We start from the raw sequence: 24,438 nt of genomic DNA, 5'->3' as shown, positions 1-24,438 counted from the left end.
AAACATATCAGCTCTCAGCCTATCAGCCTGAAGAGGGGCTGAAGATATACAGAAAGAGGGTGAAAGACAGAGATACACACCTACTTAGCAATGCATGTTGGGTTGTCACAACTGACTTTATCTGATGGCTGAGAGAGCTTTGCACTGTCAGCAAACCTGCTAATGAGATGATAATAAAATCGAGTTTGGAAGACATTGAGTTTGAAAATCAGTCTCATTTATAAGTGTTTGAAGTCTATAAAAGCCATACTAGGAAGGAATAAATCCTAAATATAAATACAAAGAAATTTTTCCTTGTGTATATGAGCACATTTACAACCAAAAGCAAAACAAGACGGAAAAGGAGGAACCACCCAAAATAACACCATTGTTCATCTAATCAGACAAACTTCCCTTTAAGGTTGAGGAACCATGGGAACAGGAGTCATGGGAATAGAAGCCATGGCAACGGCCGGTCAGGGTCAAGAAGCATTTGTTCAAGACTGCCGTCTTATCACTCCACCGGCGACAGGGATATTACGTCTGTCAATCAATGGCTGACTGATGCTGCAGTTTTCTAACTGGATGAGAACTGAGGTCATGTTCTGGGAAGGGGAGTCTGGGTCCGATCTGTTTGCGTTGTGTCTGGCGCTCTTTGCTGATCCACCACATGTTCCTGCAAAGTTTAACCAATCAGTATTTCATTCTTAGGAATATCTATAATGGATGAAAAAGTTCTTAGTTATCAAAAAAGTTATCAAAAATGACCAATCGAAATAGCCTTGATGTTCAAATGAAGATAATGCTGTGACCTTCAGATAATGCACGGCATTGAGAGTTCAACATAAGCCACTTCACAGCTGTTAAAAACAGAAGAATATCAGCCACTATGTTCTGCAGCCAAAGGAAGTTTTTAACAAGTAGAAGGTGTGGCCTGGGATAGGTTGTAGAGGAACCCCATCCTTACTCTGATTGGCTGAAGTCCTGGATCTGTTCCTTGGTTTAAAACACTTTCTGGGTCTTCATTCCCTAGAAAAAAAAAAAAAACACAAAAGCATAAAAAAAAAAATATTTTGATATTTTTAATGGGGCTTAAATCATCAAAACATCTAGATATTTGTAAAATTTTTGTAAAAATTATTTGTAAAAATTTGTATTGTTCCTGTAGCTCAAGTGGTAGAGTGCTGCGTTAGCAAGCACAAGGTCGGGGGTTTGAATCCCACGGAACACATGTTAGGAGAAAATTGTTAGCTTGAATGCAATGTAAGTCAAAGCATCTGTTAAATGCATAAATAAAATAAAACAAACTTTTACTGGTTAAATAAAAGCCAATGTAATGCAACTAACACACAACAACCCATTTATTATTAGTTTAATTATAAGTTAATATTTTTACAGTATGAAAACAACATAAATGCAAATGATTTCTTAAAAACTCAACATCTGTATTATGAACAGCAAGATTTCTCTTTAATCACTTTATTTGACCTGTGATCTCCTAGTGAGCAGCTGAGGCAAATGAGCGACAAATTTAATGTGGCCTGTTTTGTGGGGGAAGACAATGTAGAACATGGCTAACTGCATATCCAGCTATGTTTTGCTACTATCATTCCTGTGGCCATGATGAAACCTCTTGATGCCCAAGCTTTGGTTTTTCATGAGAAGAACGTCTTCCTTGAGGCTGGGTGCCTAGTCTTGTTTCATTTTCAGTCCAAACCTCGTGATGGGGCCCTAGAATAGAAAGCAAATACATGAGCATAAAACTTCCAGAGAAACCCCACTCCTACAGGCAGCGATAAAAATCTGTATCGGGTGGAAGATCACTGTAGGCACTCCCATTGGTAGTCCCTGCATTGCTTATTTGTATAAAGCCATCACATCAGCAACAATCTCTGTTACTTGTGTCTTGGAAACCGCCGGCTCTTACTGAAAATGACTGCTGTCCGTTGCTTTCACATTGCATTTTGAACACCCCCTAAGATCTACTGTATGTACACTGCACTGTGCTAAAGCTAGCACAACCTTTGAGTGATATTAGCATCCCACAAACTGGCAGGTTCTACGTTTGGAGTAATAACAGGCCTGACTGATTTCTCCAGTTCCTCGTAACAATCACAACAAGTAAAAACGCATGACACGTCAAAACAAGAGGGTTTGATTTCACATGGCTGGTGTTCCAAAGTTCTAAGCTGCTTGCAAACCTAATTATTTACCTCTTCTGGTTGCGTTTCCATTGCGTCATTCTACGCCGCCAAGTCTGATCCTCTCCTGGTACTACGGCATCTATTCAATCTGGAGATAAGCAAACCCATAAACATACTTGAACAGAGTGTGGACGGATGTTGACTGGATCTCCAAACAAGCCTCTATATCAGATGCAACACATCAGTTTCGTGAGGCAGCGCCCAGCTAATACCATGAAGCAGAGTGGTCAGGAAATGCTCTCCAGCAAGAAGGCCACTCATACTCATGTGCTCTGCATTTTCCATTTGACTGCCTCTGTACAGTACAGCCACTGTAATCACACCAGCGGCTTGAGACAAAGCGTAAATGTTTACATATGCCTTCAAGGGGGCCGCTCCAAATTCCCTTCATATCCAGTCTTTCTCTCACCCTTTGTCACATTCAGACAAACGCACACTGTGCGGTTAAACAGAATATATGAATGCTATTATGCTTTTTTATTACTCAATACAGCAGAATATATGGGGCAAGTCCTAGCAAGACTAGCGAGACAGGAAACCTGTAGCTCAGGAGGGTGTACATGGCCTGACGCTCACTGTTTTTAATGCTGCCCCTTTTGGAAATGGCATTTAAGAGCTTTGAGAACTTAGTAGTAGAACAAGTGGACATGACATAACACAGATATTAAAAAAAAGTGTGATCCGGTTCGCAAGGCCCAACTCACTGAACCAGGACAAGCACTGAGTAAACGGAGTGAAGAGACGACTCCTCTTGAGGGCTCTCGCACTGACCCCCAGCGTCTCTGCCTCTTTGATTTATGGAGCTCAGGTGGAGTCTGGAGGGCTGGAAGGAGGAGATAAAAGGTTTCTTGAAATGAACACCTTTAGTAAAACCTGCTGCTGTATAAAGTAACACAGAAAGAGTCCCTTCACCTGGAGCACCGCAGTCCAGAAAACTTCTCATTAGGGGCACACATCAGTCTGTGCACTGAGAAACCAGAGCTGCGGAGAACCTGTCAGCCCCATCAGAATGTGTTTTTGCACTTAGGAAACAGGAAAAAGATAAGTAAACCCCCTTTGCTCATCGGCCCAAGCTATTCTGGGTTCAGTCGAAACAAAATCCCCAAAATAATCAAACCGAATTGCTAAATTACAGAGATGAGCAGCTTGAAAAATCGTCTCACAGTCATGGGAGCCTTTACCCCACAGAACCACTGCAGCAAAAGGCATCCAGATCCAATGCTGATTGCTGATGATGAGTCAGTGCGGCACTGGCCAAGACACATGGTACAGCTCTGTAAAATCCCTCTACTCTTCACCCTGCTGGAAACACTGAGTCAGCCAAGGCCTTTTGTTTCAAGTTTATCTGTGTGAAAATAATGTGAGGCTCCAACTTAGACACGCTGGGTAAAAGAAAAGAATTTGTTATTTTCATGTTGACCAGGCTTCAAATAAGTTGCTTAGTTTGTCGTAGGTCTAGGATCCTCTGCCATGCTTTCCTGACAGGATGAAGAGTTTTGTTTTTCCTGCAGATCCCATTGGACTTGCGAATCCTCCATGTGACCTGGCTGTGGCCTGGCAAAGGGGCAACTTAATAGGGGACTTGTTTTTGTTCTTTGTGAGTCAAAATGTTCTGATTTAGAAATGCTCCATTTCCTCTGTGGAGATTCGAGGACACTGCGGCTTTTTAACAGAGACAAAATATGAAGACCAGAAAGTTGTGTAATTGCCCTTACATAATCGCAATATAAATGTAATGAACTGGATGATAACCACTGTTGACAGTAAACACCATTGTTTGCAGGCTCGTTTTTCATTGGAGATAAGATCAGGATAGTTCATGTAGCTCAACCTCGTTCTTTGTAGGCTAGGCCTCAGGAATCAGGAAGACCAATACAACTGACAGAGCTGTATCTGGGTTTGACTCGCAGTCTAAGAGTGTACAGCACACCCCATTTTACTTTCAGGGGTTTGGGTTTTGGTACCCATGTATGCAATGCCCTCTGCTGAAAGCAGAACACTGAGTCCTGAGAGTATGGACATTTGCAGCTGTGACAGGGTGAGTCATTCTGTTTGGCACTTAAATAGAAAGGGGGTTTCTGTTCAACAATGACACTTACACATAAGTACAGACAGAAATCCGCACATGTGCTTAAGTGCACACATGCGCGCACACACACACACACACACACTATGTCTCAATGTGTATTGGTAAACCAGCACCTGTGAAACGATTGAATCTTAAGGGAAACATGGCTAAAGCAGAGGCTTTTGTTTGTTACTTCCATATTCACATGCTTGCAAATGTGGCTGGAATACAGAGCAGCAGCTGCAGTCTGAGATGTGAGCAGATGACAGTTCCTAGAAGAAAACCCGCCAGTTCTTGCATGCCTTTTCACCAAATGACCAGGCAAGAAGAAACAAATTTCCAGAAATTACCCAACACCTGGGCAAATCCTCTTGGCAGCACAATTCTCTCAATGTCTCTCTAATATGAGCTTGGGGAAGTGTCTCACAACATAGCTAAAGCTTGAGGTTCAAAGCAGCAAACAAGTTATATTTTGGAGAATTTGGTCAAGTTCCAATCAAGCTTTTTCAAACAGGTCGGTTCTAAGTTGGTCATCAATGACAATGCAAAACACAATTGTGCATTAGTGCACAAATAAAACATTGTAAATATGGTTCTGCACAGTCTAAGCATTATAAGACTTTGTGCGAGGTTTTAGGGTTTGGTAAGGCAGTGTTAAAAAAAGAGGATGCCTTGTTGTCCTGCTGCTTTCAACAACTTATTTTCTGTATAAACAATAAAGATTTTCTTCTGGAGAAAACAAGCAATTACATAACATGAACAAAATGAAACATGGCAGTCCAGAAATTTGATCTTTCAAACAAAATAAAAGTAGGGGAAGGTATGGGAAAAACCCTGAAGCCACTAAAAAGAGAGAAAGTAAAAGTGGAAAAGAGGAACACTGACTGACTGAGAGAGGGAAAGTAAAACTGGGATAGAGGAAAGCAAATGTGAGCTAGAAGGAGGCAAAGAAATGAAAAGTCAAGAGAGAGAGAAAGAGAAAGGGGAGAGGAGGAGAGAACAAAGCCATCTTTGTGAGCCTCTGAGAGAGTGGAACAGAGCCAGGGCTTAGGGGGTGTTTCACAAGAGTACACTGACTGCATTCCTGCAATGTGATTATGGCCACATTCAATTTATTCTCCTGCAGGAAACACACTAAACCCTACACTGTCCATCGACTCTTATCAGCTGTTCTTGAACCTGAAGTCTTTCCCTATATAATTATCCAGTAAGTGAATAGTATGCCAGTAAAATGTTTTCGTTATGACCTAACGCAGCTTGCCAAAATAACCAACTACAGACTCTAGTTGTTTTTCAGTCATTCATTGACTTTGATTTGTGTTTTGTGGCGCAGACAGCTCCAAATCCAGGCTAATTCTCCCTAAAGCAATTATGCTGGGGATTCCCAGCACTGGATATTCTTTCCGTACACAAAGGCAGATCTGAGGTGAAATTGGTTGGTTTAACCAACCACAATCAGTACAGGAAAGCCACGTTTGGTGAAATGGTTTTAGTGATGTGGTGACTCAGAATCTTTTTTTTTACTTTTTTTTAATCTTTTTTGCATTTATTACGATAGGATAGTGAGTAGACAGGAAACGAAGTGGGAAAGAGAGAGGGGAACAGGATTGGGAAAGGTCCATGAGCCATGATTTAAACTCGAGAACGCCGAAGTGCAGTGGCGCTATATGTCGGCACCCTGCCTGTGAGCGCTGATAGCTCATAACATTTTGACATTTGGTAGTACTTTTGCAGGGTACTCTATTGTGCCAATAAGAAACCTTTGGTGTCAATATGAAGACATTGTTGAGAAGTGAGTTAGTTTAGCGTAGGGGTGGTGTTAGGTGTTCCAAAATATCTAAATATAAATGTATATAAACGTATTTCTATTTTTCAAATGCATGCAAATAATTAAATGTGTCATGATCTGACACATAAGGAAAACAACCGAAAGTCAACAGAGTACCCTGCATGTCGAAAAATGACACTAATGGAGTACCCTCTGCATTAAAAAGTGGCCCTCTGGGTCTTGACCAAGTGTCAACATGTGACGAGTTTGATGATGATGCCCGATGAGCCTGATAATGGAAATGAGCAGAATCAATACAACTGTTCTGAATTTTCTCATTTAAGGAAACAAAATAGATAATTCCACCTTAAGTAATTTCAAAAGATTTCAAAAGAGCATTTTTGCAGACTTTGTGTCTTGGGCAAAGCTGTGCATTAGCTTAATTTGTTGAGTCAAGCTTGATGGTCATGGCTGCTGACCTCTTTGGTTAGGTCTGTTTCCAAAGTCCTGGAAGACCACACACAGATCTGTCAGCTAGAGAAGACAACCCCTGTTTTGACGGGCCCAACCCCAGCTGCCTCTGTGATTCTGTGTGTTTACACCTAACACAAAGAGAGGGAAAATGGGATAATGAAGAGAGAGCAGCACATCATTGGGGTTGACCACTCCCTGAGGCCACAAATATGGTGGCCACCTCTCCATACAGTCTTGTATACTCCCCTCTTCATCTCTACCCAGTTTCTGGGAATGAAAAAGAGAGCAGTTGAGAGAGAGAGGTAAGGTGGGGGGCAAAACCATTGCTGGACTAAATAAAATACCCTCTCCAAAGGATCAAAGCTGAACTTGGCAATTTAATTCCAAGAGGTTAATGCCATTCCCAAAGGCTTCCCTTTGCCTCCAGCCACCTAGGCCTGTTATCCCTCTCATTAAAGCAGAGTCTTAGGCTCTAGTGTAGCAACAGGAGCAGCATTATTCCAGACCTGCTTTTCCCTGCCCATTATGGAAAGAAAGTTCTGTCTGTCTAACCACAATCCAATGAGGTTGGACCAACACTACTGTCATTTAAAGGTATTACATAATAGTTTTCCAAATTAATCTAATAGAGCATAGGTGGAGCCAAGGACAATTATAAAGTGTCATTGTTTTAGCTGTGCCAGTACAGCTGAAGTTCAGCTTCTTGGGAAACTTTTTTCAGCGAGGCCAAATGCTCCAAACGATGTATGGGTAACTAGCTTTGGCAATCGACTCTAAAATGTAGTGATATTGATTATCAGCCAATATTAGAGATTATTTATATCCATTAGTATTGGATGATATTGGCGATACACAAACACTTATTTCAACACTGATAGTAATAAGACATGGTTTGCACCAACACAGTATATTTGAATGATTTCTGAAGGATCATGTGACATTGAAAACTGGATCGATGGCTGCTGAAAATTCAGGTTTGCCATCATAAGAACTTTATTATAAATGCACACTTTATTGTAAATAAATGCAGCATTGGTGAGCATATGATTCAGATTACCCTTAAGTAAGCATTTAGAAAACTGTTATATGTAATGATTTGCCTCTTGGGGAAAAAAAGAAAATTCACAGTGAACATTATAATGTTGCTGTGATGCTGAAATGTGTAGCACATAAGTGTTTTTTTTTAGACACAACAGAATGAATACTACTACTACTACTAATAATAATAATAATAAATAAAATAATATTCTTTATTATAATTTAAAATAAGCTGTAAGTGAGCTTCATCACATCAGCTGAACCACTTTGTTCCTGTTGAACAAAGCTTAAAAAATCTTTGCTCTGAGCAATAAGTCAAGAGAAACAATTCTACAATGAAAAGCCCTATTTAAATGTTTTGAATCAGCTATCTGCGAAGAGTTCAACAAGAGTGCAATATTTAAATTCAACATCTTACCAAGAGTAAAGGGCTGTGAATCTGGTACAGAATCTGGTATAATTCACATTGACAGAATAAGGGCTGAGAGGTGCCAATAAAACTTTAAATGAACAGTACTGTGCATAAGGAGGCAATCAGAAACTGAAAGACACTAAACATTGAGCAAAATTATGAAGACATGTGTTAAAGGGATAGTTAACCCAAAAAAAAATTACCCCATGATTTACTCAGCCTCAAGGCATCCTAGGTGTTTATGACTTTCTTCTTGCAGACAAATCCAATAATATTAGAAAATTCCTTGCTCTTCCAAGGTTTGTAATAGCAGTGAATGGTTGTTGTTTTTCAGTTGTCCAAAAGAAGCCCAATGAAGTGCATCCATCCATCATAAAAAGTGTCACACATGGCTCCGGGGGGTGAATAAAGGCCTGTTGGACACTTTTTATGATGGATGGATGCACTTCATTGGGCTTCATTTGGACAGCTGAAAAATAACACCTTATTCACTGTCATTATAAAGCTTGGAAGAGCCAGGCCATCTTTTAAATATAACTCTGATTGGATTCGTCTGAAAGAAGAAAGTCATATACACCTAGGATGCTTTGAGTGTGAGTAAATCACAGGGTGATTTTCATTTTTGGGTGAACTATTCCTTTAAGAGATAGTGGGAACAGAACAAGAGAGAAAGAGATGTATACAGCTAAAAGGGAGAAATAGACAGCTAATCCCTACGAGCAGCTGTTGTGTTCTGACCTACACCAGAAGCTGCCGTCTGTGACCTCACTAACACTGGTGTAAAGGTTAATCATTAAAGTGCATATACACTAACACTCATCTCTTAGGTACAGAGAGGTGTATGACTCACCACATGACAGCCCCAGGTTATCTAACACTGCAAACCGACCCTGAATCACGCTTTGAACATAAGGAGTTTCCAGTTTTGCATTGAATTATTCAGGTACTACTTCAAATATTAAACCTCAACGACATGATCCCCAATATGTTTATTTATTTATTTTTAATCAGGGTGGTTTGGGAGAAGGCTACATAATTAAAACCTGTGCAATGTGTTGCTGAGGCTCTAGGTGTTCTTCCAGTTTCTAATGCCCCACTCGGGTTAAGCCCATAGTATTCGTGAGGGTCCGTGGCGTACAGTGTGGGTGATGCAAATTTTATTACCAGAATAGTATGCATGTGTTGTACAGGAATATGTTTTTGTCAAGGTACACTATACATATACCATAATTAGAATTCTTTGCACTGATTTTCAATGATTGGTTCAGTTTAAGGAGCACTTGGGTAACAGTCCATCATTCTTGGAATCTTCCCCACCTTTGGCGCTTTACCCAATGTGTACGCACATGAGCAGACATGCAGTTTCAGTGGAACTGGGGTGGCCAAACATTAGCTCCAACCTGCCCCAACACAACAGCTTGGAAGTTTCTAGTAACCTGGAATACCTTGATTATCTAATTCATGGTTTAATTAGGATTGGAGTGGAAATCTATAGGATAGTGCCCCACCAAGGGTGGAGATTGGACACTCTTGCAACATACTTAATTGCATGCTCAGGAAAGGGGCTAGTCAGTTTAAAAACTTTAGTGGAGGAAAGCCAATGCTAAGGAAAGCTGCTCCTGGTTGAGGGAGCTGATTTTAGTCAATGCCTCTTGGCTGTTCATTCACAAATGGATAGGAACATGATTGCCTGCAACACAAAGAGTAGGTTTTGATGGTCCATGAAATAGTCTATTTCTGAATTTCCTGGTGGCACTTCTCAATATCAATAAGCCATTTAAAGACAATTCACATGGATTAATTCACATTAGAAGGTGTGCCAGTTAGTTGCAATGAAAAGCTACATTCATATCCATCTCATGGATTCTCCGGCTTATGCCACTGGCCATGAACATACGGGAAACCTAGCACGCTTCAATTAGATCTGCACTAACACATGAGTTTCTTCCAAATAGGCCACAGAAAGTTTGGCCATACGGCTTCATTTGTAGCCTATGCAGCATGCTGTCTGTTTAGACATTCAGTCTCTAGTTGAAGCAAATTTACCTTTGCCAAGAATTCAGGTTTGACAAGTTCAATCATTTCAATTCGATTAGAATGACACCAAGCTGGTCTTTAAGAAAAGATCAAATTCAGCAAGTTGCACAGCATTCATCATCTTGTACAGAATTTTGTACTCACACATTCAAATGAACAGCAAAGAAATATATATATATATATATATATATATATATATTTTTTTTTTTTTACTGTTTACCAGCAAGACATGAGTGGCACACCACAATTTGTTCTCTTTCCCAAATGGGGGTTCTTCCAGACAACTATTGCAGTACTAAACCAATACTCACAAGCATTCTGTAATGACTTTGCTGGAAGCTAGCACAAACTCTGATTCTAATTTATTGGATTCCTTTATAGAATTCTTCTTACACACTTAGTTCTTGCTTTGGAAACATTAATAAAAAGCAAAACATGATAATACCGCAAGGAACGAAGAAGGATGCAAAAGGCATTCAAATCAAGAAGTCTCAATACCAAAATATGTTTTACAATCCCTCAGACTGCAGAAATTCATATGGGGAAATGGTAATAAAACACCTAATTTCTTTTTTAAATGACTCATCGCTGACAGGAATCTGACTCTTGACTCTGTAGTAACTGGTCCAACATTGCAAAAAAGCCATTTTCCTAAGAACAATCTGTAGCTAGACTTGCTGTAAAGTTCCAAGTCGCCCTTAACTGTAGATCCTGGACTAGTTAGACTTTGTGAGATCATTACACCATGAAGCTCAAGAGTTTTGTTCTCAAAGTGAGAATTTACAAATCTTAGGTGATTACCAGCTAATCTGTTACCACTATGAAAAGGCTTGTTTGTGTTTAGTTCATAAGACGTGGGAGGCATAAGTTTGTTCTTTTTGTTGTTGTTGTTCTTTTAAGAATATGATGTGCATACAGTACCATCTACTGTAGCAGCATTATGACCTACATTATTCATAGTGATACATTTGCACACACCTTTAATAATACATTGATATAGGTGTTCTGGGAGTTTTTTAATCTGCTAGGTTATTAAATGAATGCACCTAATATTTATTTAGGCATGAAGCTCTAAGCTCAGTTAAATGAATCAGCATGAGCTGAATAAGACTGAGAGGACAGAGAGGCAGATTATGATTAATGTTAGCACGCTTGTATCATCTGGCGCTACAGCGTTTACTGTAACGTATGAAAGCAGGTTTGAGTCACTTCTCGCTCATGGTGAGATAAAAAGGGCGACCATATGGAGACGGACAGACAGATAGACAGGCAGACACAAACACACACTGTGCCGACCAGCTCTTCTATTCTGTAGTGACAGCATGTTCCATATGTGCTCCATGGTTAGTCTCAGCAGGCTGTTAAACAATCCTGCAACCCTAAGTGAAATCCCAGACATTTGAGATCCTTGGGCAATATCTTTTTTGTTCCTTTCTCTCCTCTGCATTCTGCCTTGTTTTAGGACTACACAATTATGACAACAATCATAATTATCAATTATTTATCCTAACACCGTGTCCTAACCAGACGCGACACGACAGAATCACTCAAATATCTCTTTAAAAAAAGAAATAATTATACATATATATATATATATATATATATATATATATATATATCTTACCAAGATATACCAAGTCTTCTTACCAAGACTACATTTATATGATTAAAAATACAATAAGAAAACAACTTTTTTTAGAATATTAATCCAGTTAAAAATACATGTTTTCTATTTAAAAATATTGTTAAATGTTATTTATTCTAAGAATTTTCAGCATCATTATCCCAGTCTCGAGTGTAACATGATCCTTCATAAATGATTCTAATATGTGGGAATAAACATTGAAAATAGTTTTTAATGCTTAAAAAAAAAATAATATATATATATATATATATATATATATATATATATATATATATATATATATATATATATATATATATATATATATATATATTAGGATTATTTGAAGAAGAGAAAGTATTAAAAAACATTTATTTAAAATTTAAATATTTCGTAAAAGTGTTTTCTAATGAGAGATGTCTTGTGTTTTTCACAGCTGGGCGAAGAAGTGTTTGTTTCAGAAATATAGGAGGAAGTTGAGGTTTCTATTATTTAGGTTATTTGCATGAGCCATTTTGGCATCACCCACATGCCAGAAACCAACAATAATTATTTGTGGATTAAAGTATATACAGAGACGTGTTTGGATCAAATATTGGCTGGAAGCATGCGTGTGTGATTGACTTGAGGACATTGTGTAAAGAGCTCAGAGAGAAGTGTGTAAATAGTGTTTCAAAAGGCCTTTTTCATACAGGGGCTTTATTTGAGGCTGGCAGGCATCGCGCGCCACACATCAAAGATGCACTTGTTAAGAGAGAGAGAGAGACTGATTAACAAACTGATGCAGAGAGCCAGACCACAGCGAAACTATTCAATAGCTGGATTCAAATGAACACACATAAGACTCTCTCACTCTCTGACACGACACACAATCACTTTATAGAGAAGCTCTGTCAGCAAAATACACAAATAGGCCAATGCTTAGATGTAGTGGTTCAACAAAGTAAAAAAAAAAATCATAATATCTAGGTTCAACATTTACAATTTTGGATAATATTGTTAAATAATAATAATAAATAATTATTAATGTTTGGCTGATATAAGCATTTGTACCCTATAAAACGCATAACAAAAGATTTGTATTTACTTTTTATTTACAAACTCTGGTCTACGTACAGATTGACTGATTTTATTTATTTATTTAAAACAGTAAAAAACATATAAAAATTGTAAAATAAAATTTTAGCCCAACTAAAACAGTAAAAAAAAAAAACATTTACATTGTTACAAAACATTCTATTTGAATTGCATTCTTTCTTTTAAACTTTCTATACATCAAAGAATCCGGAAAAAATATAGTGTGCGGTTTCCGCTAAATTTTGCAGCATCGCTATTAAACAAACGTAAAACAGATTAGAACGATTTATGAAAGAAAATGTGACACTGAGTAAAACTTAACTTTGCCATCACAGAAATTCCATTTAAAAATATATCAATATAGAAAACATCGATTTTTAGTTGTATTAATAATACTTCACAGTATTGCTGTTTTTACTGTATTTTTGATCAAGTAAATGCAGCCTTGGTGAGACGATAAATCCTATACAAAATCTACAACATCTCTCTAAACAAAAGCACCAAATGCGTTAATTCAGAACTTGCTTCCTCTAATAAAACCCAAAATAGAAGAACAAGCTTCTGAATGTGAGCTCATATAAGCGATGGCACAGGCATTAACAGGAAGTGTGAGCTGTTTGACTATTCTTTGATATTAAATTATGCTGAACTGATACTACTGATATCAATCATCAACCACTCGGGGTGCATCAAGGTCAATTACTTCTGAATTCTCTTCTGCAACATATACTCCCATAAACATCTGCTGAAGAGCCAAAACATTCCCACTATGTTTTCCCTCTGTTATCCTCTTTCCTCTGTTGGAAATCCACACAAACCACCCGAGGCAAGCTGTGCTAGCTGTGAAGCCTACAGATGAATTGAAATGGTCCCAACAGAGGTCCTGGACGTTAAAATGCAGCGGGCAGAAGTTCTGACCAAATTTGAGTTATGACTTGAAGTTACTAAAAATTAGATTAACCTGCAACAACTGAAATCTTGCATGACTAAAACGAAACTAAACCTTAAAAGATATTATACATATACTTTTAAGCATGACATGGATTAGCAAAAAGAAAAAAAAAGCCACCTACAGTTCCTGTGTGATATCATGATTACTTAGAGCAACGTCAGATTACTTCTTATGAATAATTTTCATTTCCTCTAGTACTTAAACATGTCTTTAACTGGTGTCATGTTTTAGCATGATATACTGGGATTATTACAGGAGATTACATGAGCATGAGCTCACGAGGTTAAGTTTTGTCAGTTTGCTGTCTATCTAGTACACTCACCCTTGAGACGGATGCCCTCCCTCTGAAGGGTGTAGCTCAGCCCATGGGTGATTGGGTATGACAATCTAAAGGAAGAAACAAGAAGACTTTCAGGATGAGTAAGAGAAGGGCTCTGTGTCACTTTAAAGCCACAATACCAATACAAGGTCAAAGTTAAATAGCTAATAATTAGGGTGGATTCAATATTACATTATATTAAAATAATCTTTTTTTTTTATGAATATTCATATATATTGTATGGAAGCTGTTTCCTCCACTAAATAAAAAATAAAACAAGGTAATTGTGACTCAAAATTGTGAGTTATAAAGTCAGAATTGCAAGTTATAAAGTCAGAATTGCGAGTTACTGTATAAAGTCAGAATTGCGAGATATAAACTCTTTGACTTTTTTACTTTGACTTTTTCATATCTTGCTTTAAATTTAGTTTAAATCTCGCAATTGTGACTTTCTTTTTTTCTCACAACTGCGAGTTTATATCACGCAATTCTGATTTTATAACACAATTCTGACAACTCTTTTTCTTGGAATTACAAGTTTATATCTCGCAATTCTGACTTTCTTTTTTTTCTCACAACTGCGAGTTTATGTCTTGCAATTCGGAGTAAAATAATCAGAATTGCAAGATATGAACTTGCAATTGTGAGGAAAAAGTAAGAATTGTGAGAATATATCTAGCAGTTCTGAATTTATAACTCGCAATTTTGACTTTATAGCTTGCAATTGTGAGTTTATATCATGCAATTCTGACTTTATAACTCACAATTTTGACCTTTTTTCTTAAAATTTTAAGTTTATATCATGCAATTCTGACTTTAAAAAACTTGCAATTCCATGTTATAAAGTCAAAATTGCAAGTTATGAAGTCAGAATTGAAAGATTTGTGCTGGCAGTTGTAAAAAAAAAAGTCAGAATTGTGAGTTTATATCATGCAATTCTGACATTATGACTCGAAATTTTGACTTTTTAACTCGCAATTACCTAGTTTTTTTTTTCTATATTATATTTTTCTGCAAATATTGTAACAAACTTTAATGATCAATTTAATGCAACCCTGAATAGAATAATTAATCATAATAATAATAATAATAATAATAATAATAATAATAATAATAATAATAATAAATAAAAACAGAGCTAAACTTTTTTTTTTTTAACAGTAGTGTACACAAACACAAAGACACCAAATGAGGGTAATAAAAAAAAGCTTTTAAAATATAATGTATTATTTATGTATTTATTTATTTACCACTACATTTATAAAAATGTCAGGAGACAACTGACTTCACCCTACTTTGATTTACTTATGATGATAATAATAATAATTTAGTAGACTAAATTAACAACCCTAATACTCAGATTACATTTTTTTCACATGACTGAACTCTTTCCCCCCTTGCAACAAATAAAGTCATTAATGTGGCTGCTACGTCAATGAGCATAAAAGCAATCAAAGGATCCTTGAAAACAGCCTTTAGGAAAGCAGCAGCATTGAGTCTGCAGGCTGCCTGCGTCACTGCCTACTAGAGATTCTTGAGAATCTACCTAACTCTTTTAGTCAACTAATATCGAAACCCTGCACTGGGGTGTGGCATGTTCAGAATGAGACACCTTAGTAAAAAACTTACTCATCAAAACTCAAAAGAGGAAACGGGCACGAGGTGAAGGGCGCAACTGTCTGCTAACTGTTGCATAAACACTCGTCAGAAATGATTCAGACTCCCAAAGAAAAGTAACTTCTGCTTAATATGACTGCAGTATTCCTTGGAACTTCATTAAAGGCATTTCTGTCTCAAGTTAACCCATCCACAAACAGCAAGCCTTGCTCTAGGTTTATTTGTAAATGGAAATGGCTGAAAAGCCAGGGAATTTCTGAGTGTTTTTTTGTTTTGTTTTGCCAGATCCACTGAACCGCACAAAACAGCCAGGCCCCATTGCCTTCCTTGTGTACCAGCAATTGTGGACCACTGCCTCTCTATCAGTCACCTTTCTTTAGGTGGGAGCTCAGTCGGAAAAGACAAGAACAAAGTCCTCAGGGCTGTGAGGGTGTAGGGACAATGACGTATGTCATCATTTAACAGGATGAAAACAAGTAGGGCAGGCCTAAACAATGACTGATGGAGTTACTGTAGCAAATTTCTTTCTCTTTGAGCTTGTCTAAAAGATGAAATCTCCAAGTGAGTGCAGTTGTATTCCATGTGTCGACGTCCCTTCTGTTGGAACAGGATGGTAAGGGGAGACATCTTGAAGTTTGTCACCTGGTTAGCTAGGTGGTTTTTTTTTTTTCTCACATTGTTTTTCTGTCTGCGTTCTGTCCTTATACTGGACAATGAGACTCCATGAGTCCTCCTCGGTAGATACTGAAGGGCCAAAAAAAACAAACAAACAAATGATCAGGGTCTGACCTTAGCATTAATGCCTACTTAAAAACTGAGTTTGATTAAAACTTGGTGTTATATATATACTTATGTATCATGTATTTTAATTAGGGCCGGGACTTTAATGCGTTAATTGAGATTAATTAGTTACACAAAAAATAACCCGTTAACTAAGATTAATTAATTACAGAAAAAAAAATGCCCGCATTTTTAATAACTTATTTATGCACCGCGGAACGTTTCTCACTGGATGAGTTTCGGCGGACCGATTATACTGGAGCACCAACTAGCGTTCGCATATCACTGAAGCACATCGAGCCTCAGGTATCACCTCAACGCAAAACATATAGCAGCTAGCGTGGACTTTACACTTTATGTTGAACTATATATTATTTTGTTGGTGCAACAGTTTATGTTGAACTCTTTATTGTTTTGGCCAAGGTTATTGAGAGTTGGACTTAGTATGTTATGGCCTCTGAAGCAACAGAGAGATGTTTTCTAATAGTCAGTGTTTCTAATGTTCTGAATGTAATTGACAGTATTGTGTTATACTTAAAAAAACACTTTACAGAAGGTTCCAGCACCTATAAGCTTCCTGAATTTCTGAAATGTACTATTTCTAAATTGTTTCTAAATATGCTATTGCTACACTTCATGGCAAAAATTGCACTGGTCTGCTAGACTTGGTTGAACAAAAATAAACAATATTTTGTTGCTTAAGCTTATGTATTCAGTCATTATTCAATGGTATACTATAAATTCATGTGAAAAAAAATTACTTCTCACTGTTCTCAGGTCAAATATTTATATGCGATTAAAATGCGATTAATTTCGATTAATTAATTACAAAGCCTCTAATTAATTAGATTAATTTTTTTAATCGAGTCCCGGCCCTAATTTTAATAATTAATTCATCCCTATGATGAAAGCTGAATTTTCAGCAGCATTCCTCCAGTCTTCAGTGTCACATGATCCTCCAGAAATCAGTATAATATGCTGATTTGCTGCTTAAGAAACAATTATAATTAAGAACGGTGAAAAAAAATTGTGCCATTTAATAAAATATGTGGGATACTTGATGGATAGAAAGTTTAGAAGAACAGCATTTATTTGAAATAAAAGTCTTTTACGGTCACTTTCAATCATTTTAATGATAATTATTAAATAAAGAAAGAAATCAAAAATCTTACTGACCCAAACTTTTGAATGGTACAGTAGTGTATATAAAATGCAAAAATATGTTTTCATAATCAGAAATAAATATTCATGACTGAAAATTTTCTCATTTCATCCGCCACTGGGATGTTAACTGTGGACTACAGCTGTTTTGGAATATTACTCCGCTTCCCAATTATCATTTCTCACTCATCCACTGTGAATCACTTGAAAACTTAGAGACATTAAGTCATTATTGAGGTTTAAGGAGTGCAGAGCAGATGATAAGCCTGAGAAACAATGGAAACGCTTCTTTAGATTAAACACCTGAGGAAGTATGTATAGACAACACTCACAGGGGTCTTCTTCAAACTGCTATATAAACACACCTGCGTGTTTTATTTGCTTGCTGTGCCAGTCAGAGCCTCTGAGGTCACGGCCTGAGAGTCGTTCTTTCCTGAGAAATTCTTTGTTATGCAACATTTAAGCACCATGCTGTCATCTGACAATACCATTCAAAACTGTCACATCAGCAGCAACTCTCACTTCCTCGAAAAACATTTCCTGTGGAAAGTCGAGTGTGGGGAAAAAACCTGGACAGGCTGGCATGGCATGTGTCAGTGAACTGGATGCCTGGAAGGCCCCTCCTCTGAAAAAACAACATCCTCAAAAAACCAAAAAAAATCTGGAAACTATAGGCAACCACTTTACAGCTCCAGATCGGTTTTGAGCTCTGTTTCACATTAACAGATACAAAGGACTACTTTACCAAACAGTGCCACTTTTCATACAGAATTTCACCACAAAATCACGCTTTATATACTAAACACACACAATCCTGCAATGTTTGTGTGTTCTCTATTCATCAAATAAGTCATCAAATGAAAATAGTGTTATAACCTTATATCTTACACAATGCTCTGGTAAACGTCATTCTTACTGGTGAATCATGGCATTCTTCATTCCCTGTGACTCAACCTGGCACTACTTTAAAGAGATAGTTTAGCCAAAAATGTCAAAAATTCTGTCATCATTTACTCACCTCCATGTTGTTCCAAATCTGTAAGACCTTTGTGCATCTTTGAAACACATATGAAGATATTTTTAATGAAACCTGAGGAATTTCTGCACCTCGGTTGAAAGCCTATTTCACCAAAGCTTTGACACAGAAGGTTTATATAAACATTGAAAACGTTTGGCAAGTAGCTGCATACGATGCAAATGATGTACAGTCAACCAGTCATTATTGCAAAATAAACACTTGCGTGAATCCAGATGTGTGTGTAAATGAGCGCATTTTAAAGAAACAAGTGCAAGTAAAATACACCAGATAGTGGTAGTCTGCTGTATCCGCCACCCGCAAGATGAGGAGCTGCACCGTTTGAATTGCATTCAACAGATTTTATGGGCACGTTTATGCATAATTACTATAGTGACTCAGGCCTGACAACCGTGTGCAAATAAACAGCACTATCAGCAGGCAAAACTCATTCTGATGGTAATAAGGTTAGAGAGGGCCAGACTAAACAAATGTGACGCCCTGTTAAGATCCAGCTTCTTAAATCAATGCTCTGAGTTCCAGAACAATCCGCCTACACTCTCCGATCCCAACAGAAGCGACGGGTGCTTTCCCACACTGCGTGACAACAGGGCTATTCACACATTTCAATCAGCTGTCTTTTTAATAACCCATAAATCAGTCATTATAGGATCCGCTTCAATGTTTGCACCAAATTCAGCATGTCCAAAGATTTTTATTGATGGATTGTCAGACAGGGGAATGGGAAAGTTGTTGACTTGGACTGGATGTAGACAAGGGAGTTTCTCTCCTGTTGTGATGTAGATTCAAAGATAACACGGTTACACAATTTGGAGAGTTTCTTTGGATTTAAAAAGCCTGTTTGGCAACTGAACTGTGCCAATAATCATGCAGACTTGCAGTTTTTCCAACTATCTTCTCTGTTATACTCTCCATCAACTGGGAAAGTTTTTGTGAATGTCTCATTGATGTTGTAAGCTCACTTGCTGACTTGTTTAATAGATACTTAACTTCTCCTTAGTCACAAGTAGAATGTGCAAAACTATGTGCTTTCATCCGTGGATTCTCTGAATGACTAGTCGGTTTTAAGGAGGCCTATGTAATCACACTGATTTAAGGTCAGATCCAGCACACGTTGATTTTTTTTGTGTGTTTAAACGCTGCTTTAAACTTTGCACAATCGTCAATTTGCATTGGATAAGTGGTAGAAAGAGTCATAACCTAGCGTTTATGTGTTGCAATCATGTCAAAACCCTTGCTAGTTCATCATCTAGTTCCGTTCCTCATTGCAAAAGGGACACTTTTATAAGCCAGGATCGGACACACTGTATAAAAATGGCAGGTTACCAAAAAATAAATAAAATAAACATGCTAAAATAAAAGAAAACGCTTTTACAAGTTACCATATCTTATATGGTATGCAAGGAAAACAAAAATAGTGACTTTATTCAACAATTCGTCTCCTCGGTGTCTCTCCGCATCACTGTAGTAACATTTTGGATAATATCCATTTAACGCAAGCAGTGTACACTCTTCTGTGTCAGCCGCGGCACAAGGATAAGTTTTCTACGTGTATATATACGAAAAACAGCGCAGCCCCGTGGAGCGGCTAACACAGAATTGAACTGAATTCAATGATGAACTGCCTTTAACTATCATTTTGCATTATTGACACACTGTTTCCCTAATGAATGTTGTTCAGTTGCTTTGACGCAATGTATTTTGTTTAAAGCGCTATATCAATAAAGGTGACTTGACTTGACTTGACACAGAATAGTGTACACTGCCTGCGTTCAGCTCATATTCTCCAAAAAGTATCGTCGTCGCTTCATAACGTTACGGTTGAAGCACTGATGGCAGAAGGACTATTCTGACGATGTCTTTCTGGACCTTGACACTGTTATTTATTTGGGAGTCAATGGGACAGTCACAGGCCTTCCAGTTTTCATCCAGAATATCTTAATTTGTTTTCAGAAGACGAATTAAGTTTTTATGGGTTTGGAAAGACATTGTATACCCACATGGTGATTAATGTCAACATTTTTATTTTGGGGTGGAGTATCCCTCTAACGAACTACGCAATATAGAAAAACACATTTTCTCAATAACTTGGAACCAATAAAACCGTCTTAATCAGTTCCTCTTAGCTACATAATACAACAACAGCTTGAAAAGCAGACATCATTATTTGAGGTGCTAACAGACATCTAAGTTGCAATCAGTATTTCTAAACTAATTTGACATTATAATGCAAATGTAAGCATTTTAAAGGGGGAGCTTTCTCAAATTATTTTTCTATAATCATTTCTTCACTCTTACGTAGTTACAAAATAAATTGTGACTTTCTTTTGTGAAGCACAAAAGAGAGACTCTGAACTAGAGGTGTTTCATCTCAAAATTTCAATAGATATTGTACTTCTAAAGTTAACATGAATCATAGCATTGAATTTGGTTATCATGCAATTTTTCCTTTCAAAATTTCTATAGATATCGTAATAATATTATTTTTAATGGGAATTATAGTGTGGGTTTAGTTACCATGCCATTTTCTTCTATTGATATTACAATTACGTTGTTAATGTGAATTAACTTATGGCATTTTTCTTTTATTTTTTTCTTATAATTAATATAAATGAAGCTCCCAAAATGATAAAAAAGCATCATAAATGTTGTCCACATTGACTTGTTATGCTTCATTTCAAGTCTTTTTAATCCATGATATCTTTGTGAGATGTCATAATTGAATAGACGCAAAATTTGAGTAGATATTTGTAAAAAAAAAAAAAAAAAAAAAGATTAAAAAAAAAAAAGTTTTCACTTGATTTCAAGATTCTCACTTGGGCGTATTCAAACAATGCATGGGAAAGAGAAAGATACAGAGAGTAAGTGAGTGGGAGAAACCTTGCCGAGTGGAACAGTGGGATGCAAAGAAAGAGGTGTCTGGGGGTAAAGTTACAGACCAGGAACATGGGTCTGTTAGATAACACAAGAACAGAGCCTGTATCTCTTTCCTCAAAGCTTTGCCCCCAAAACAAGACTCTTTCCCACTGTATACCTGGAGGTTTGCCAGAGGATCCATGCGCTGGTCCATACGTACAGTGACAGAAGACACGGGTCACTGAACAGCCATGGAATCAGAGAAGTCGTGGGATCCGCAGAAGGCCCAGACAGGTTTGTAGAGTGAGAGGATTGCGGTTTCGGCCCCCTGGTTACCATAATACCATCCAAGGTCAAGCATGTAGTTCCAAAGATCCTACAACAGCTGCTTGTTTGGAAGGTCATATCAGATGCTCATTTGTCCCACATACCATCTAGGAATGGCTGGGAACGATGACTTCCATTAGCCAGATCAGAGACCTGCTCATCCGGCAGGGATGAAAAAAAGAAGAGCCTCTTGATGGGAATTTCTGGTCTAAATTATCACCATCGAACCCCTTTTACACAAAAATCACTTTAGGCTGGAGTCGATGGAAGGCTGTTCTTACCATCTGCCCGATTCCTCTGAGGACAGTCAACCTTCTCGCCCACACGTGTGCTGATCTGGCTCGTTAAAACCAGCTGAGGGAGACAGAAGGGAAACATCTGTCCTCGAGCTCAGCCCAGTTTGAAGGGATCGCACAAAGATCAGAGTAAATAGTCTGCTGTCACTGTGAGAGTTCAGCAGACACCACTTCAAAAACTTTACTCTCCATAGTGAAAATCGATTTTTAATAACTGATAAACCTTTACAAACAGATCTGTTGTGAGCTCTGAGGTTGTTAATCAATTGAACCCATCTTAATCATGTCTAATAGCAGAATTCAGGATGAGAATCTAGATTACCCATGATGCTGTGCAGAAAAATCCACCAATCAGAGAGGCACAGCAAGCATGGTGTGCTAAAAGAGATATTAAGCTCCGCCCACTCACACGAATAATTCCCCTTATTCTCTCAAAATATTAAATATTTGTATATTTTGCAAAGAACTTACAATATATTGTTTCTATAATTCCAATTCTATAATCCAAATTTCTCCACATGCAATCACAATGTAATAAATGTAATTGTATTTTTATTTTGGTGAAATGTGTGATTTTTAGATGCTTTTCTGATAGGGCTCTTCCAGAAATATGCACACGGGCCACCAGGCAAGTGACTGTTGCTTACAACATGATCTATTTTGACTATATTAATTATGGGGTTAATTAAAACATAGCAGTATGCCATTCACAGAGCTGGCACTGAAAAAGACAAGACGGAGTGAAGACTGTTGTATCTAGGTCGATGTTCTGATCTGATAAAACACTTGCACCGGGTATCTAACACAGCTCTTACTCAAACACACAAATAAATAAATACAATCAGCCAAAGCCTAAAACATTTCAACATTCCTTTAAATGCATAAAGCTTGGAAGAACAAACTTAATAACTCAATTAGAGTTTGGCTCCAGGTGCTAAAGTGTAGGTTTTACTTCGGAAACCTAAAGGGCTGACCTATTTTACAGTTATGAGCTTTTATGTGTGTGAGGGGGGCTAGAACATAGTTACCTCGAGGGGTTATCTAGCATGTGGTTTCATCATGTTGAGGCCCATTTCTACTGCTGTGGAAAGCTGTATTAAAACTCATGTGTGGCCATTTACTGCTCTAATTTAAAACACAAAAGCTAACTTTAAAATGAGCCTGGCTGGAGGGGGACCACATTTAAACTTGATCCCAATGTCAACAAACCACAAAAACAGACAGTAAAACGATCATCCTAATTTACCATAAGTAACTAAATGTGATCTGTAACCACATTTGTAATGCAACCCATATTCAATTATAGTTTGTCAGTACAACAGAGTCCACACCAAAGTCTGGAAATCAGGAATTTATGATCAAACTGAAGAAATACTGTAAATAAGTTCAACTGCTGTCATTAAAGCAAAAGGCATGCAAAACAATAAAAAAGCTGACTGCTGACTGCTTCTATTTGTGCTTTTTCGGCAGATTATATCATAATAATAATCATTTATTCATTCTTTAAAAAAAGAAAAAGAACAAATTTCTTTGTTATTTTATATGTTTCTCAATATAATAATCATAAAAAATTTAATTATATAAAATATAATTTGCTCAAAATATGTATTAAATGTGAAAAAAAATAAAAAATATAATAATAATAATAATAATAATAATAATAATAATTGGACCCCACTGTATGTATTTTTTTTTTATAAGCAGGAAGCGGAAAACCATATTCCGGTTCAATCCTACCTTTCCTCACGTTAGAGAAACGTGCTGGTGATGCAGGAGGTGAGTAAAGACGTCACGTATGCATCTTTGAAGATCTTAAACGAGTGCGGAAATTCCCGAGATCAGATAACATGGAAAGGGAGAAGGCTTTATGTGAATGGGCCTAGAGTGTTTCTAATTCATCCGGGCTTTCTGGGCTCTCGCACGCCCTCTGGTGTTACCCACAGAAGTGACCTCAAATAGCACTGACGGACATAACCGTACATTGTGTAGTGACACTTTGTGGTTGAGTGCATGTACTACAAGTACAAATGCACACAATCCTGTAAAGAGTCTTACTGTGATGCAGAACTCCAGCGAGATGTCCTTCAGTACAGGGGCTTCCTGGCCAGTAAGTTACTCCTGAGCGTTAGACGAGTCAAACACCACAGAGGCAACTGGATACAAAATCAGGAGCCCCGCTCAACACACAATTATGTCCTCCTCCAGATGCTCCAGCCTGTGCAACATCAATAAAACACCCCACTAATGTGTGATCACAAGCTTAAATACAGCCTGGCACTATCATGATCTCATATATCTTCATTCATTCAATAATGCTATAGTCAAACCCATTTTAAATTCAAGATTCGTATTCATTGCATTTTTATTACAGTGAAATATTTAGCAGCCATTTAATCCAAAAGTGTATATAGCA

General features: G+C 37.5%; 1 long non-coding RNA gene across 5 annotated transcripts; it reads right to left on the bottom strand.

The window, feature by feature from the left end:
* Positions 1–195: 195 nt before the first annotated feature.
* Positions 196–23,911, bottom strand: LOC127938006 (uncharacterized). Of its 5 annotated transcripts, XR_008148611.1 has the most exons (4): positions 23,763–23,911; positions 13,956–14,020; positions 3,096–3,205; positions 764–3,006 (listed from the first exon to the last, which is right to left on the bottom strand). It is a non-coding gene; the product is annotated as an uncharacterized LOC127938006 (long non-coding RNA). The 5 variants fall into 5 exon arrangements; XR_008148613.1 differs by lacking the exons at positions 13,956–14,020; positions 23,763–23,911 and adding an exon at positions 196–655 and having other exon boundaries at positions 792–3,006; positions 3,096–8,037; XR_008148615.1 differs by lacking the exons at positions 13,956–14,020; positions 23,763–23,911 and having other exon boundaries at positions 764–1,008; positions 1,468–3,006; positions 3,096–8,037.
* Between the last annotated feature and the right edge of the window lie 527 nt (positions 23,912–24,438).

Source organism: Carassius gibelio, chromosome A20 (assembly GCF_023724105.1).
Source record: "Carassius gibelio isolate Cgi1373 ecotype wild population from Czech Republic chromosome A20, carGib1.2-hapl.c, whole genome shotgun sequence".
Lineage (NCBI taxonomy): Eukaryota > Metazoa > Chordata > Actinopteri > Cypriniformes > Cyprinidae > Carassius > Carassius gibelio.
The sequence above is the reverse complement of the archived record's forward strand: the minus strand, read 5'-3'. Positions and strand labels throughout refer to the sequence as shown.